This window comes from Salvelinus alpinus, chromosome 1 (assembly GCF_045679555.1).
Source record: "Salvelinus alpinus chromosome 1, SLU_Salpinus.1, whole genome shotgun sequence".
NCBI lineage: Eukaryota > Metazoa > Chordata > Actinopteri > Salmoniformes > Salmonidae > Salvelinus > Salvelinus alpinus.
This window is the reverse complement of record NC_092086.1, coordinates 88,074,716-88,093,503: the sequence shown is the minus strand read 5'-3', so window position 1 is coordinate 88,093,503 and position 18,788 is coordinate 88,074,716.

The following is an 18,788-nucleotide window of genomic DNA, read 5'->3' as shown; positions in this document are numbered from 1 at the left end:
TGTGGGTTGAATGCTGTAACAACACTGAATAAAACAATTCATAAAAGGCCCATGATGGTAGTGACTGCCAATTTACTGCTTATCACTTATTAACCATCGTTATTCACATTACTTAAATCGAATATTTTATTTTATTTGATAACTTCATTATTTCATTCCAAGTCATCTCATCTCTTTAGAGCTGCTGCCTATGCTGTTCTTCAAAGTAAATATGGCATACTTTTATTGTTGAATACCAACTATCAATCACTTAGATCATGTATTTTCAGGCTCACAAAGCAACTGCTTTCTATCCTTCTTGATTGAGCATTCTCTCTCCTCTTAGTCTGTGTCTGCTCCGCATGGACCAGACAAGTTTAAGCGGGCTCGCAATGGATTATGGTCATTGTAGTTAAGTTCCATGTTTTCTGTACTAAACAATGTAGAATTTGGAAACCTTTTGTAAACTACAACTCCCTACTACATCGCACAGTATAGGCTTCATCTGATTTATCTGTACAGAAACTGCACATTGCGCTCACAGAAAACCCTCGAAATAAATGGAATTCCAGTAACTGAACTGATGTCGGGTCAATTGGTTGTTTAAAAAACTAAAAATACCAAACATTTCGGTTTAATCGCTCAGTACTACTGTATCTGTAACCTAAAATAGCTGTTTTTTTCCGCTTGCTTGTTTGATTGTTGTCATTAAGTCGTAGTTTAAAAAACGTATCATGTTGATCTCATTGACTGTCCTGATGGTTGATCCATAGCTCCATTAATTAACTAGAATTCTCCAGCAGCAGTCTGTTGTGGCTTCAAAAATGATTGCGGGCTATAGTTTATAAATAAAATGAAACACATATTGGGATATCAATTAAACAATATTACATAGCATGAACACAATTGCATAGTTACCACACTACTTAGAAGCTATTCATTCTTCAGAGTCTAAGATGTTGGGGGGGGTGCTAAACTGACATGGAATTGTTTTAAGATGGTCATACTATGGATTATTTAGCAATTTTGTTTTAATTTTAGGACCTTTAGGTATAAAAAAAATTTTGGTCTTCTAATGCACATAGACACGCATTGAATAACACGTTCATAAATGGAAAAAGGACAGTAAAAAATAAACCATATATGTTTAGTTTTTTTGAGGGGTGGGGATTTAGCCTTTAACTAGCAAAGTCAGTTCATAAAAAAATTATTATTTACAATGACAGCCTACCCCGGCCAAACCCGGACGACGCTGGACCAATTGTGCGCCGCCCTATGGGACTCCCAGCCATGGCCGGTTGTGATACAGCCTGGAATCGAACCAGGGTCTGTAGTGACACCTCTAGCACTGAGATGCAGTGCCTTAGACCGCTGCGCCACTCGGGAGGTCAATAAGAAATATATACAGTACCAGTCAAAAGTTTGGACACACCTACTCATTCAAGGGTTTTTCTTTATTTTTACTTTTTTCTACATTGTAGAATAATACTGAAGACATCAAAACTATGAAATAGTTGTAGTAAACAAAAAAGTGTTAAACAAATCAAAATATTTAATATTTGAGATTCTTCAAAGTAGCCACCCTTTGCCTTGATGACAGCTTTTCACACTCTTGGCTTTCTTTCAACCAGCTTCATGAGGTAGTCACCTGGAATGCATTTCAATTAACAGGTGTGCCTTGTTAAAAGTTATTTTGTTGAATTTCTTTCCTTAATGCGTTTGAGTTGTGTTGTGACTAGGTAGGGGTGGTATACAGAAGATAGCCCTATTTGGTAAAAGACCAACTCCATATTATGTCAAGAACAGCTGAGCTAAGCAAAGAGAAACGACAGTCCATCATTACTTTAAAACATGAAGGTCAGTCAATGCGGAACATTTCAAGAACTTTGAAAGTTTCTTCAAGTGCAGTCGCAAAAACCATCAAGCGCTATGATGAAACTAGCTCTCATGAGGACCGCCACAGGAAAGGAATACCCAGAGTTCATTAGCGTTAACTGGATCTCAGATTGCAGCCCAAATAAATGCTTCACAGAGTTCAAGTAACAGACACATCTCAACATCAACTGTTCAGAGGAGACTGGGTGAATCAGGCCTTCATTCACGAATTGCTGCAAATAAACCACTACTGAAGGACACCAATAAAACTTAGAGACTTGCTTGGGCCAAGAAACACGAGCAATGGAGATTTATTTATTTTATTTTTATTTAACCTGGCAGTCAGTTAAGAACAAATTCTTTTTTACAATGACAGCCTACCAAAAGGCCTCCTACGGGGGCTGGGATTAAAAATAACAACAAAAAATATATATAAAAATAGGACAAAACACACGTCACGACAATAGAGACAACACTACATAAAGAGATACCCAAGACAACATAGCAAGGCAGCAACACATGACAACACAGCATGGTAGCAACACAACATGACAACAACATAGTAGCAGCACAAAATATTGTACAAACATTGTTGGGCACAGACAACAGTACAAAGGGCAAGAAGGTAGAGACAACAATACATCACGCAAAGCAGCCACAACTGTCAGTAAGAGTGTCCATGATTGAGTCTTTGAATGAAGAGATTGAGATAAAATTGTCCAGTTTGTTTGTTGCAATTCCTTCCAGTCGCTAGCTGCAGCGAACTGAAAAGAGGAGCGACCTAGGGATGTGTGTGCTTTGGGGACCTTTAACAGAATGTGACTGGTAGAACGGGTGTTGTGAGTGGAGGATGAGGGCTGCAGTAGATATCTCAGATAGGGGGGAGTGAGGCCTAAGAGGGTTTTATAAATAAGCATCAACCAGTGGGTCTTGCGACGGTTATACAGAGATGACCAGTTTACAGAGGAGTATAGAGTACAGTGATGTGTCCTATAAGGAGCATTGGTGGCAAATCTGATGACCGAATGGTAAAGACATCTAGCCGCTCGTGAGCACCCTTACCTATAAATGATGTCTCCATAATCTAGCATGGGTAGGATGGTCATCTGAATCAGGGTGAAAGAGGAGCGATTACGATAGAGGAAACCAAGTCTAGATTTAACTTTAGCCTGCAGCTTTGATATGTGCTGAGAGAAGGACAGTGTACCATCTAGCTATACTCCCAAGTACTTATTTGAGGTGACTACCTCAAGCACTAACCCTCAGAGGTAGTAAACATACCTGTGGGGAGAGGGGCATTCTTCTTACCAAACCACATGACCTTTGTTTTTGGAGGTCTTCAGAACAAGGTTAAGGCCAGAGAGCTTGTTGGACACCAAGAAAGCTTTGTTGTAGAGCATTTAACACAAAATCCGGGGAGGGGCCAGCTGAGTATAAGACTGTATCATCTGCATATAAATGGATGAGATAGCTTCCTACTGCCTGAGCTTTGTTGTTGATGTAAATTGAGAAGAATGTGGAGCCTAGGATGGAGCCTTGGGGTACTCCCTTGGTGACAAGCAGTGGCTGAGACAGCAAATTTTCTGACTTTATACACTGAACTCTTTGAGAGAGATAGTTAGAAAACCATGCCAAAGACCCCTCAGAGACACTAATATTCCTGAGCCTGCCCACAAGAATGGAATGGTCTACCGTATCAAAAGCTTTGGCCAAGTCAATAAAAATAGCAGCACAACATTGCTCAGAATCAAGGGCAATGGTGACATCATTGAGGACCTTTAAGGTTGCAGTGACACATCTGTAACCTGAGCAGAAACGCGATTTGCATACCAGAGAGAATACTATAGATCTCAAGAAAGCCAGTCAGTTGATTATTGACAAGTTTTTCCAACACTTTTGATAATCAGGGCAAAATAGAAATAGGCCTATAAGAGTTAGGATCAGCTTGATCTCCCCCTTTAAATAAAGGATGAACCGTGGCTTCCTTCCAAGCAATGGGAACAGGTACAGGCCGGTGCTGATGGAGGACGATAGCACCCAGCAACAGTCAACAAAGAGCTATTTGAAAGTTTAATGCTTAAAACCATCAAATCAAATTGTTTGGGGACAGACTTGGTGGAGACAACCGAGCACTGAAGGTGATCCTTGGTAAAGATTGCCACTCCCCCATCTTTGGAAGATCTGTCTTGCCGAAAAAGGTTATAACCAGAAAGATTAACATCAGTATTCAAAACACTATTCCTTAACCACGTCTCAGTAATGACCAACACATCTGTATTGGAGCTGTGAACCCACACTTTCAATTTATCCATTTTAGGTAATACATTTCTAGTGTTAACGTGCAGAAAACCCAGGCTGTTACGAGAGCAGAAAACAGTAAAGCAGATATCAGAGCAAAAGTCAGAATTGGGGCTAGCAACAGTAGATGGGCCAGGGTGTACATGCACATTTCCAGATATCATCAACAGTAATACAATCAAGGCACGGAATAGGACAGGGAGAGCTCTGCAGTGCTGATTTATTTAGTTAGTTAGAATGGGATGGGAGGCCAAAAGTCTGTGTAATCAATAGAGAGTCAGAGTCCCGAGTGTTGGGAACATACATAGTCTGTCCCACGGTTGGGTAAAGAAAGTTCGTAGTCAACAAAGCATGCAGGAGTTAATAGGCAAATAGCAAAATGCACAAGATTTTTTTAAATATATAACGACTTGGGTAGCCATTGTAAGTTCAGAGTCTCTCGCCCCAACATCACGTGTGTGCTGGAGGCAAGCGAAAGCTCGGGAGAGAGGGGTGAGTGTGGTGGGGGTACCTGTACCAGACGGGGAGACAGGCCAGGGCAGACAGTGAACAGATCGGCAGGTGGAATCCAAGCAGCAGTGCAGCAGGCAACGGGAGTAGGTGTCACACCCACTTGGGAGAAACTTTTATTTCTGGATTCTGATTTTCTTGTCGAAAATGCCAGTTGATGGTCTTTGAACAGCAGGAGGGGGTTTCAAAGGGGGCTTCAGTCTCCTTCCACTTGTTGGGCCCAAAGGCCTCGACACCGTTTACTTCACACATCAGTGCTAATTGAAGTTGTATCTGGTCTGTTCTAGCAAGCCTGGCAGCCTTAACTCAGCCTTAACTTAATTCAGCCTTAACTGGCAGCCTTAACTTAATTCAGTCCCCATAAAGTAAAATATATATCATTGTAATGTACTTTATGTTTTTTTTTTTTCTTCTTGGCTTTCAAAATAGCATCAGACCAAACACTACTCACTCAGTTCCAGGTTGGATGGTGTCCTCACGTCTCTGCTATTTGTTTGCTAGAGCACCCTCCGTATAGCTTGGAAAAAGGAAGCCTTGGTAGCAGTAATCCAGTTAATTTTGGCCAAAATTAGGTTGTAGGTTTGGAGTTTTGATCCGGAGCAAAGGCCATGCTGTGGAGGGTATCATCCTGCATATGTCCCTGCCCGAAAAAATCCAAGTTTATCTCACTCGAAATCTATCCTTTGGTAAAAAAACATGTTGAAAAATGTGAGAGCTCACATGCAGCTGTGTCTCACTCTCTCTGTCTTTTGGTCTGATTAGTCAAAATTTGAACATTTTTCTTTCAACCGCTGTGTCTTTGTGAGATGCAGAGTAGGTGAACGGATGATCTCCTCATGTGTGGTTCCCACTGTGAAGCATGGAGGAGGAGGTATGATAGTGTCACCAGCAAAGCACCCCCCACACTGTCAGGGATTTATTTAGAATTCAAGGCACACTTAACCAGCATGGCTACCGCAGCATTCTGCAGCAATACGCAATCCCATCTGGTTTGCACTTAGTGGGACTATCATTTCTTTTTCAACAGGACAATGACCAAACACACCTCCAGGCTGTGTAAGGGCTATTTGACCAAGAAGGAGAGTGATCGAGTGCTGCATCAGATGACCTGGCCTCCACAATCATCAGACCTCAACCCAATTGAGATGGTTTGGGATGAGTTGGACCGCAAAGTGAAGGAAAAGCAGCCAACAAGTGCTCAGCGTATGTGGGAACTCCTTCAAGACTGTTAGAAAAGCATTCCTCATGAAGCTGGTTGAGAGAATGCCAAGTGTGTGCAAAGCTGTCATCATGGCAAAGGGTGGCTACTTTGAAGAATCTAAAATATATTTTTCTTCTATGTAGAAAATAGTAAAAATAAAGAAAAGCCCTTGACTGAGTATGTGTGTCCAACTTTTCCCTGGTACTGTAAGTATTAAGATCCTTTACTCAGTACTTTGTTGAAGAACCTTTGGCAGCGATAACAGCCTCGAGTCTTCTTGGGTATGACGCTATAAGCTTGGCACACCTGTATTTGGGAAGTTTCTCCCATTCTTCTCCGCAGATCCCCTCAAGCTCTGTCAGGTTAGATGTGGAGTGTCGCTGCACAGCTATTTTCAGGTGGAAGGTGATCCTTCGCCCCATTCTGAGGTCCTGAGCACTCTGGAGCAGGTTTTTATCAAAGATCTCTGTACTTTGCTCCCTTCATTTTTCCCTCGATCCTGACTGGAGTCCCAGTCCCCCCACATGCTTCACCGTTGGGATGGTGCCAGGTTTCCTCCAGACGTGACGTTGGCATTCAGGCCAAAGAGTTCATCCGGTTTCCAGCTCACTTCTCGACAGATTTTTCCAGTCAGACCTGGTATTCAAACCGGCAACTCTCTGGCTGCTGGCCCACCTCTAACCGCTACGCTACCTGCTGAACACGTTTTTCACTTACCAGGGGGTGACCCCATGCCACCGTATGTGTGTGTGACTTCTCAAGACCATTAATATTTGATGAGGAACATAGTGGTGAAATCATCATTCACCTTATTTCACCGTGCATCACACATTCTTGTCTTGATCCTAAGAATATTGGATCTATAGGCTACTCTCATCCAAGCGCTCATGTTTTTTACAGAATTATCTGGTGATTGACTGTCTATACTAGGACTGTATGTGAGTGACCACCTAAGAAAGGTATTTTGTTATCTGCTCTCTGAACAGCCTTAAAAAATGGCCAAGAATTTCAGGTCCAGTACCATTGTTGGGCCACGGGTGTGAAAGATTCAGCAGACTGCTGGCTTTACACATCTGGCTAATAGACTACTGTAGCTCTGCTGGAGTCACTTTTATTGATAACTTTGACACCTTCTGGAAACAGAAGATACTCTACAGGAATGACGGAGTCCATCCAAATCATCTTGGCTCTTGGACTCTGTCCACACATTTCAGGGCTGTGTTGAAACAATGACTGGTAAATGATCCAAGACCAGCTCAGTTAATCCCTACCATTGTGACAATGAGTCGTCATAATGCTGCATCAAATATGCATGGTCTTAGGGGCAATGGCAAACACAATGTAAGTAATTTAATTTGTGTACCCTTAATTGCACCGTATACATCTGTTTATCCTACAGCTATTGTAAGCAGTAATCATGAGCTTATAAACCAGAGTTACACTGTTAGCACTGACACGGTGTGCAATTGTAGGAAGACCACTTTATGCAGCTCACCCTGCACTATCAGCAACAATGTAAATAACATGAGTAAGTCTACCTCTGATAAGCTTCCCGGTAAAGCATTAAAAACAATCAAGCAACCCAGAAAAGTGCTAAAAAATAGCCCATATTAACATATGTAGCCTAAGAAACAAGGTCCATGAAGTCAATAACTTGCTTGTAACAGATGCCATTAATATTCTATCTCTGAAACTCACTTAGATAATACCTTTGATACAGTGGTAGCAATACATGGTTATAACATCTACTGAAAAGACAGAAATGCCAACGGAGGCGGTGTTGCGGTCTATATCCAGAACCACATTCATGTAAAGCTTAGAGACTATCTAATGTTAAATATTGTTGAAGTAATATGGCTACAGGTTCATCTGCCTCTCCTAAAGCCCATTCTTGCGGGAAGCTGCTATACACCACTAAGTGCTAACAGTCGGTATCTGGATAATATGTGTGAAATGCTTGATAATGTATGTGATATCAACAGAGAAGTATATTTAAATATTGACTGGCTATCATCAAGCTGCCCACTCAGGAAAAAACTTTGAACTGTAACCAGTGCCTGCAATCTGGATCAGGTTGTCAGTCAACCTACATGGGTAGTTACAAACAGCACAGGAATTAAATCATTAACATGTATTGATTACATCTTTACTAACGCTGCAGATATTTGCTTTAAAGCAGTATCCAAATCCATAGGATGTAGTGATCACAATATAATAGCCATATCTAGGAAAACCAAAGTTCCAAAGGCTGGGCCAAATATAGTGTATAAGAGGTCATACAAGAAGTTTTGTAGTGATTCATATGTTGATGATGTACAGTGGCTTACGAAAGTAGTCACCCCACTTGGCATTTTTCATATTTTGTTACCTTACAAACTGGAATTAATTATTTTTTTATTTATTTTTTATCATTTGATGTACACAACATGCCTACCACTTTGAAGATGCAAAATATTTTTTTCTTGTGAAACAAACAAGAAATAAGACAAAAAAACAGAAAACTTGAGCATGCATAACTTTACTAACGCTGCAGATATTTGCTTTAAAGCAGTATCCAAATCCATAGGATGTCGTGATCACAATATAATAGCCATATCTAGGAAAACCAAAGTTCCAAAGGCTGGGCCAAATATAGTGTATAAGAGGTCATACAAGAAGTTTTGTAGTGATTCATATGTTGATGATGTACAGTGGCTTACGAAAGTAGTCACCCCACTTGGCATTTTTCATATTTTGTTACCTTACAAACTGGAATTAATTATTTTTGTATATTTTTTTTATCATTTGATGTACACAACATGCCTACCACTTTGAAGATGCAAAATATTTTTTTCTTGTGAAACAAACAAGAAATAAGACAAAAAAACAGAAGCATGCATAACTATTCACCCCCCCCCCCCAAAAAAAAAGTCAATACTTTGTAGAGCCACCTTTTGCAGCAATTACAGCTGCAAGTCTCTTGGGGGTTTGTCTCAAAAGCTTGGCACATCTAGCCACTGGGATTTTTGCCCATTCTTCAAGGCAAAACTGCTCCAGCTCCTTCCTTCAAGTTGGATGGGTTCCGCTGGTGCACAGCAATCTTTAAGTCATACCACAGATTCTCAATTCGATTGAGGTCTGGCCTTTGACTAGGCCTTTCCAAGACATTTAAATGTTTCCCCTTAAACCAGTCGAGTGTTGCTTTAGCAGTATGCTTAGGGTAATTGTCCTGCTGGAAGGTGAACTTCCGTCCCAGTCTCAAATCTCTGGAAGACTGAAACAGGATTCCCTCAAGAAGTTCCCTGTATTTAGCGCCATCCATCATTCCTTCAATTCCGACCAGTTTCCCAGTCCCTGCCGAGGAAAAACATCCCCACAGCATGATGCTGCCATGGTGGTGGTGTTCTGGGATGGTGTTCTCGGGGTGGTGAGAGGAGTTGGGTTTGCATCAGACATAGCGTTTTCCTTGATGGCCAAAAAGCAACATTTTAGTCTCATCTGTCCAGAGTACCTTCTTCCATGTGTTTGGGGAGTCTCCCACATGCCTTTTGGCGAACAGCAAATGTGTTTGCTTATATTTTTCTTTAAGCAATGGCTTTTTTTCTGGCCACTCTTCCGTAAAGCCCAGCTGTGTGAGGTGTACGGTTTAAAGTGGTCCTATGGACAGATAGTCCCATCTCCGCTGTGGAGCTTTGCAGCTCCTTCAGGGTTATCTTTGGTCTCTTTGTTGTCTCTGATTAATGCCCTCCTTGCCTGGTCCGTGAGTTTTGGTGGGTGGCCCTCTCTTGGCAGGTTTGTTGTGGTGCCATATTCTTTCCATTTTTTAATAATGGATTTAATGGTGCTCCGTGGGATGTTTAAAGATTCAGATTTTTTTTAATAACCCAACCCTGATCTGTACTTCTCCACAACTTTGTCCCTGACCTGTTTGGAGAGCTCCTTGTTCTTCATGGTGCCGCTTGCTTGGTGGTGCCCCTTGCTTAGTGGTGTTGCAGACTCTGGGGCCTTTCAGAACAGGTGCACAGTATATATACTGAGATCAAATAGCTGACCGTCAGCCTGTTATCAGCCCTTAGTAAACTTCTGGAAAAAAATTGTGTTTGACCAGATACAATGCTATTTCACAGTAAACAAATTGACAACAGAATTTCAGCATGCTTATAGGGAAGGACACTCAACAAGCACAGCACTTACACAAATGACTGATGATTGGCTGAGAGAAATTGATGATAATATGATTGTGGGGGCTGTCTTGTTAGACTTCAGTGCAGCTTTTGACATTATCGATCATAGTCTGCTGCTGGAAAAACGTATGTCTTATGGCTTTACACCCCCTGCTATAATGTGGATAAAGAGTTACTTGTCTAACAGAACACAGAGGGTGTTCTTTAATGGAAGTCTCTCAAATGTAATCAAGTTAGAATCAGAAATTCCCCAGGGTAGCTGTTTAGGCCCCTTGCTTTAAATATTTTTTACTAACGACATGCCACTGACTTTATATGCGGATGACTCAACACTATACACGTCAGCTACTACAGAGACTGAAATGACTGCAACACTCAACAAAGAGCTGCAGTTAGTTTCAGAGTGGGTGGCAAGGAATAAGTTTGCCCTAAATATTTCTAAAACTAAAAGCATTGTATTTGGAACAAAACACTCACTAAATCCTAAACCTCAACTAAATCTTGTAGTAAATAATGTGGGAATTTAGCAAGTTGAGATGACTAAACTGCTTGGAGGAACTCTAGATTGTAAACTGTCATGGTCAAAACATATTGATGCAGTAGTAGCTAAGATGGGGAGAAGTCTGTCTATAATAAAGTGATGCTCTGCCTTCTTAACAACACTATAAAGAAGGCAGGTTCTACAGCCCCTAGTTTTGTCGCACCTTGAGTACTGTTCAGTCGTGTGGTCAGGTGCCACAAAAAAAGTTGCAATTGGCTTAGAACAGGGCAGCACAGCTGGCCCTTGGATGTACACAGAGAGCTAATATTAATAATATGCATGTCAATCTCTCCTGTCTGAAAGTGGAGGAGAGATTGACTTCATCACTACTTTTATTTGTGAGAGGTACTGACATGTTGAATGCACCGAGCTGTCTGTCTAAACTACTGGCACACAGCTTGGACACCCATGCATACCCCACAAGACATGCCACAAGAGGTCTCTTCACAATCCCCAAGTCCAGAACAGGCTATGGGAGGCACACAGTACTACATAGAGCCATGACTACATGGAACTCTATTCCACACCAAGTAACTGACGCAAGCAGTAAAATTTGATTTAAAAAACAGATAAAAAAACACTTTATGAAACAGCAGGGACTATGAAGCAACACTAACATTGACACACACACACACACACACACACACACACACACACACACACACACACACACACACACACACACACACACACACACACACACACACACACACACACACACACACACACACACACACCCGATAACACTATACATACACATGGATTTAGTAATGTAGATATGTTATAGTGGTGGAGTAGGTTGCCTGAGTGCACACAGTGTGTTGTGAAATCTGTGAATGTATTGTAATGTTTTAAAAATTGTATAAACTGCCTTAATTTTACTGGACCCCAGGAAGAGTAGCTGCTGCTTTGGTAAGCAGCTAATGGGAATCCCTAATAAATACAAATACAAAATTTGAGCTGGTGTTGCATTTTTCCTTTTGTGAATTTGGTGATAATTAATTTCAGTGAAAAACATTAATATGATGCCTTATTATTTCTGCTTTAAAAAATATCTCAATTCATTAATAAAACAGTTGGGCTTTTAGGTGTGTGATTAAACAATGACATTATCATTACGCTATTTTCTATAGAGAATTAATGCACTGTTGCAACTAGTAATTGTGTGTCGCATTTATGGTGTCTGGGATTAATCACACTTCCTGGAACACTTCCTGTTGTTGAGGGTTTTGTTATCCTTTACCCATTTGGTTTGCATTAGGCCTACTGGCTGAGCTTTTGCATAATAACACCTACTGTGTAGGGGGAGGAGGAGGAGGGTGCACGCTGCCTGGCTGCCACCTGTTTTTCTGTTTGTTTTCGATAGAGCATGCATTCACGTTGTAATTAATCTGATGCAATGAAACAGAACCCTCCGTCAGACAGACAGTGACTCGGCAGCTATGGTTTTATGACCACGTCGCGTTTGAATAAATGAGCAGTAAATAAGCCCTAGTCTGTCGCCCGCCCGCCTGCGCCAAAACACTGGTTACCAGACAGCCTGCATCATGGCTGGCACCTAGCCTAGCTATTGTGCTGGTCCCTGCCGCAGTGAGCCAAGCACTGATTGTCCAGAGAAGGGAGGAGGCACAAAGGCAGACAGTTCATGATAGATGGCAGGAGGAAACAGTGGTATATTCTGTTTGTCTGATACATTTGATACCACTTCTACCTATTCAAACTGAAGTTCCAAAAAAACTCACTCAACAAGGAAACCACTCAACAAGGATGCTACATGTTTTTTTATTTAACCATTTATTTGCGCACGAGTCACCTTCCATCTTGGCCTTGACTGGCTGAAAAATTTGCTAAGAATGGGATTTATGAATCTAGCCGTAGCACCAGAGGTGCCGGCCTCTTTTGTGGGAGCAAAAGGCTATTTAAATATTGGCAGCTTTGGGTTCACGCCGCTGGCAATCTGCAGAATAGAAAGCAGCAGAGGACATTCTTTTCAAAGCCATTCAGCACAGATATTTTCCCCTTTTTGTTCACTGACGTCTTTTTCTTCCATGAACTGAATATCAATCAACCGACACCTCTTTAGTCGGTATAAAGCTTGAGAATATTACCCCCCCCCCCAAAAAAAAGACTTGGATGGAAGAAAAGAAAACTGGAGCTTAAATTGCTGTCTGTTCACTTAGCGCTTAATGATGCTTTCTAAGAGCTTTCTCTCGTAGGACTCTGTTTTACAGTCTGATAAAAGTTACCAGGGGGAAAAATGCCGTCTGGGCCCAGTGCCAGGGGCTGGTGTTTCATGGCAGCCTCTGCCTCGCACCAGGGTGTGGGGGGAATCTGGGTGAAGAGGGGATGGGGTTAAGGGACAGGGAGGCGAGGAAGGGAATGATGGCGGCTAGGCAGGGGGAGCAGTTGACCCCCCTAAGGTACCACTACCATGGAGACACAGCTGGGCTGAACAAGACTTCCATCAGTGGACAAAAACGAGGCAGCGCTGTCGGCAAAAAATCTAGCTACCTGGCCCGGCACCCTGCTCCATCCCATCGCGCAGCTCCATGTCAATCCCAGCCAATCACTGACTTCGCTGAGGAGGAAGCTCATTTACATCATGCGGTAATAAATTATGTTTAGCATATTGCCTTTCTCACATAGATTACACTGTGTCTATTAGTTGTCCAGCTGGTTGGGGTAATCAGCATCTCAATTTGGTGTTTGTCCCATTTTGTGAATTCTTGTTTGGTGAGCGAACCTCAGACCTCACAACCCATAAAGGGCAATGGGTTCTATAACTGATTTAAGTATTTTTAGCCAGATCCTAATTGGTATGTCAAATTTATGTTCCTTTTGATTGCATAGAAGGCCCTTCTTGCCTTGTCTCAGATCATTCACAGCTTTGTGGATGTTACCTGCGGCGCTGATGTTTAGACCGAGGTATGTATCATTTTTGTGTGCTCTAGGGCCACGGAGTCTAGATGGAATTTGTATTTGTGGTCCTGGCAACTGGACATTTTTTGGAACACCATTCTTTTTGTCTTACTGAGATTCACTGACAGAGCCCAGGTCTGACAGAATTTGTGCAGAAGATCTAGGTGCTGCTGTAGGCCCTCCTTTGTTGGTGACAGAAGCACCAGACCATCAGCAAACAGTAGACATTTGACTTCAGATTCTAGTAGGGTGAGGCCGGGTGCTGCAGACTGTTCTAGTGCCCTTGTCAATTTGTTGATATATATGTTGAAGAGGGTGGGGCTTAAGCTGCATCCCTGTCTCACCCCACAGCTCTGTGGAAAGAAATGTGTGTTTTTTTGCCAATTTTAACCGCACACTTGTTGTTTGTGCACACTGATTTTAGAATGTTGTATGTTTTTCCCCCAACACCACTTTCCATCTATTTGTATAGCAGACCCTCATTTTTTGAAATCAACAAAGCATGAGAAGACTGCCTTGGTTTTGGTTTGTTTGTTTGTAAATTACGGTGTGCAGGGTGAATTAGTGGTCTGTCGTACAGTAATTTAGTAAAAAGCCAATTTGACATCTGCTTAGTACATTGTTTTCACTGAGGAAATTAACTAGTCTGCTGTTAATGATAATGCAGAGGATTTTCCCAAGGTTGCTGTTGACGCATATCCCACAGTAGTTATTGGGGTCTCAAGTTTATCTATCTCTAAATCTATCTTTTTGTAAAAACATGCTGAAAAATGCAGGAGCTCATCTGCTCATGACCTCTCTCTCTCTCATGACCTCATCTCTCTCCATCACCTCAGTCCGTAGAGCAGCCAGCTCTCTCAGACAGCCGTCTATCTTCACCTTCTGCCCTCAGGGTCTTGTTGGGGGTGATGTTGTTGTGCTGGTCTGTTTGGTGGGTTTGTTCTGTCTCTGTATTGTGTGGACTAGCTCTCTGAACTCCACCATGTCTCTCTACAGCTCTGTGAATTTTTCCCTCTCAATGATGGAGGAGCAGTGCAGTTGTGAGACCTGGGTGTGTTCACTGCTGCTGGGATGACTATTCTCGTATTTCTCTCTGTGGGTCCTCTCTCCCCCTTCTCTTTTTCTGCAATATCTATTCCCCTGCTCTCTCTCTCGCTCTCTCTCTGTGTATCCTGTCTTCCCCTCTCTCTATTTATGTATCCTCTACAACCACTACGATTATTATTTGACACTACTGGTCTTCTAAACTCTGCAAAAAAAGAAACGTCCCTTTTCATGACCCTGTCTTTCAAAAATAATTCGTAAAAATCCAAATAACTTCACAGATCTTCATTATTAAGGGTTTAAACACCGTTTCCCATGCTTGTTCAATGACCCATAAACAATTAATTAAAATGCACCTGTGGAACAGTCATTAAGACACTAACAGCTTGCAGACGGTAGGCAATTAAGGTCTGTTTCCAATTGAGTTTCCAATTGAGTTTCCAATTGAGAGCTTGTAGGCCTGTTGTAAGGCAGGTCCTCACCAGACATCACCGGCAACAACGTCACCTGTCGGCACAAACCCACCGTCGCTGGACCAGACAGGACTGGCAAAAAGGGCAAAAAGTGCTCTTCACTGACGAGTCGCGGTTTTGTCTCACCAGGGGTGATGGTCGCATTTGCGTTTATCGTCGAATGGAATGACCGTTACACCGAGGCCTGTACTCTGAAGCGGGATCGATTTGGAGGTGGAAGGTCCATCATGGTCTGGGGCGGTGTGTCACAGCATCATCGGACTGAGCTTGTTGTCATTGCAGGCAATCTCAACGCTGTGCGTTACAGGGAAGACATCCTCCTCCTTCATGTGGTACCCTTCCTGCAGGCTCATCCTGACATGACCCTCCAGCATGACAATGCCACCAGCCATACTGCTCCTTCTGTGCGTGATTTCCTGCAAGACAGGAATGTCAGTGTTCTGCCATGGCCAGCGAAGAGCCCGGATCTCAGTCCCATTGAGCACGTCTGGGACCTTTTTGATCGGAGGGTGAGGGCTAGGGCCATTCCCCACAGAAAAGTTCTGGGAACTTGCAGGTGCCTTGGTGGAAGAGTGAGGTAACTCACAGCAAGAACAGGCAAACCTGGTGCAGTCCATGAGGAGGAGTATCTGACCAGACCAGATACTGACTGTTACTTTTGATTTTGACCCCCCCTTTGTTCAGGGACACATTATTCAATTTCTGTTAGTCACGTGTCTGTGGAACTTGTTCAGCTTATGTCTCAGTTGTTGAATCTTGTTATGTTCATACAAATATTTACACATGTTAAGTTTGCTGAAAGTTAATGCAGTTGACAGTGAGAGGACATTTCTTTTTTTGCTGAGTTTATGACCGTTTGAACATCTTGAATCGGCTATGAAAAGCCAACTGAAAATTATTCATGATTATTATTTGACAATGCTTGTCACTTATGAATATTTTGAACATCTTGGCATAGTTCTGTTATAATCTCCACCCGGCACAGCCAGAAGAGGACTGGCCACCCCTCATAGCCTGGTTCCTCTCTAGGTTTCTTCCTAGGTTTTGGCCTTTCTAGGGAGTTTTTCCTAGCCACCGTGCTTCTACACCTGCATTGCTTGCTGTTTGGGGTTTTAGGCTGGGTTTCTGTACAGCACTTCGAGATATTAGCTGATGTACGAAGGGCTATATAAAATAAACTTGATTTGATTTGATTTGAAGAACGATCTGGCCCTAATGGCAATGTACTCTTATAATCTCCACCCGGCACAGCCAGCAGAGGACTGTCCACCCCTTAGAACCTGGTTCCTCTCTATGTTTCTTCCTAGATTCCTGCCTTTCTAGGTGTTTTTTTTCCTAGCCACCGTGCCTCTACATCTGCATTGCATGCTCTCTGGGGTTTTAGGCTCGGTTTCTGTATAAGCACTTTGTTACAACTGCTGTTGTAAAAAGGGCTCTATAAATACCTTTGATTGATTGATTCGCTCTTTCTCTCTTTCTCTCTCTCGCTCTTTCGCTCTCTGTGTGTATCCTTTCTTTCTTTCTATAATAATGTGCCTCAGTCTGGACTATGGGAACTTACTTGAAAAGAAAGAGTATAAAAGTGCCTCCAGGTTTGCCTGCCTACACACTGGTCATGCGCTCCATGCAATCAGTCTATGTAGAAAGCGGGCCAGTGGGTGGTCGCCCGTAGATAAGCCTTCAACAAGATGCAGCACTGACACCAGAGGATGGTCACAGTCAGGGGTTCCTATGTTTAGGATAGTCAGCCACCTTTGCGTTTCAGTTAGTGAAATACTTTCCACATGCTTTGTGTAGTAATTTCTATCTATTTTATCTCATAGAAACATGTTAGGCATCTATGTGAAGAGTTTGGGCCAATGTTAAATAAAACACTATTTGTACTTGCCTTCGATAACAGATATTTTAAGAGACTGGGACCATTATACTGGCAGCCATTGTGGTTCAGGCATTTCGAGGCACCATCTGAACCATATTTTTGGTTTGGCATTTTTTTGTTCATTTAGCTAGATGACATGCATTTTTCAATCCCAACCTTGTGACGATAAGTGGGCACTGGTCTCTTTATGTGCTGAGTGTCCTCAGCGTTCACCCTGCTCATGAGTATTGACAGAGACTGAGGGAAAGAGAGCGAAGGACGGGGAAAGGGAGTGACAGAGAGAGGCCCTGTCATGGGTAGGTTGCAGGCAGAGCAGGCTTCAGATCTCAGGCATGCCATTAACCATGCAGCCAAAGCCAGAGTTATATTCAGCAGAAAATGCCTCGATCTGCTTCTTCATGCAAGCCAGCAAACGAGAAATGTATTTAACGTATGAAGAAACATTCATTTCAAACCGCAGGGTTATAAATCGTTATCTCAAGCCCCTTCAGTTCGTTTTTTCAACTCCATTCATTTGCCCTCCCCTAGCTCCCGCCTCAGATCAGAGGGACTCACTAAGAGCATTGTTTCCCCTGCCAAATCCCTTGGCATATCTAGTTTTATGTATAACCCGTGAAATATTTGGCAGGAGGAGCAAATAACTTGCATTAAAGGTATTTATGAGATTGTCCTCAAGAAACCTTTCTTAATATCAGCAGTTTGACTGATCTATATGACAGTGAACTTACTTTTTGAGAAGGTTTTGAAAACCCCTTTCTACAGTGAGTGATGTCCGACGTGTCCTTGCCAAACCTAAATGGATTAATTATGATACGTTTACAAACACAGGCACTCTCCATGAAAGAACGTTTGCATGTTTGGCGTCTCCTTCTCTGCCCACACTCTTATGTATTACAATTTCCAACAGTTTTTATTCAATCAAAATATATGTTCTATTTGATCCTCACCCTTACCTGGAGCATAGATTTACACTGGATGTGATAGAATTCAGAGCAGAGTATGGATAAGAACTTTATTGTGGTTGAGTGACTTCTAAACATTACACTGCAAGGGGAAAAGATTTAAAAGTGAATGATGCATATTAACATGTTCACTGTGAAATTCCCTTTGAAAAATCCTATTATTTGTAACATAGACATACTGTATATCATTACTTATTTGTTTCATGTTCTTAATTTTATATATTGTTGGTAGTTTGTCTTTTATTAAGCAGCTTATAATTCAAGTATTTGCTAATCAGATGTATGATTTATATCATAAAAGAACTCTGTAGTACTGCCAGCTTCAACTGCAAAGAAACTGGTCGTGGCCAAATGGAGAACAACGTTTGCCATCATTCCTCTCCCTAATTTGCAATTGACATGTCATCCAAAAAACACAGAGACTATGAGGTTAGTGAGTTAGCTGAGTTCATTCAAGCAGCCGGTTGTAATTGTCCCTCATTTTCATCAGAAGGTCTGGATGCAGCCTGAGCCCTGTGTCTGCGTCATCCACTCATACCCAGTGAGCTGTGTTATTAATCTATCAGCAACACATTTCTCCCTGGCTGGAAGCATGCGTGTTTCTGCCTTGTTTATAACTTTGATAGGTCAGACTGAATAAAGACAGGACTGAGGAGCCATCCCCCTCCCCCATTTCAGGGAGTTCACAAAGTAAATACCTAGTTTGGTAGACTACTCTGTTTTGTTTTATATATGCACCCTCTGTAACTACTCAATGGAAAGCAATGGGCGTAAGTACAGTGTCTTCAGAAAGTATTCATACCCTTTGACTTATTCCATTTTGTTTTGTTACAGCCTGAATTCAAAATGGATTAAATATATTTTTTCCTCTCACCCTTCTACACACAAAACACCATAATGACAAAGTGAAAACATGTTATTAGATATTTTTGCAAATGTATTGA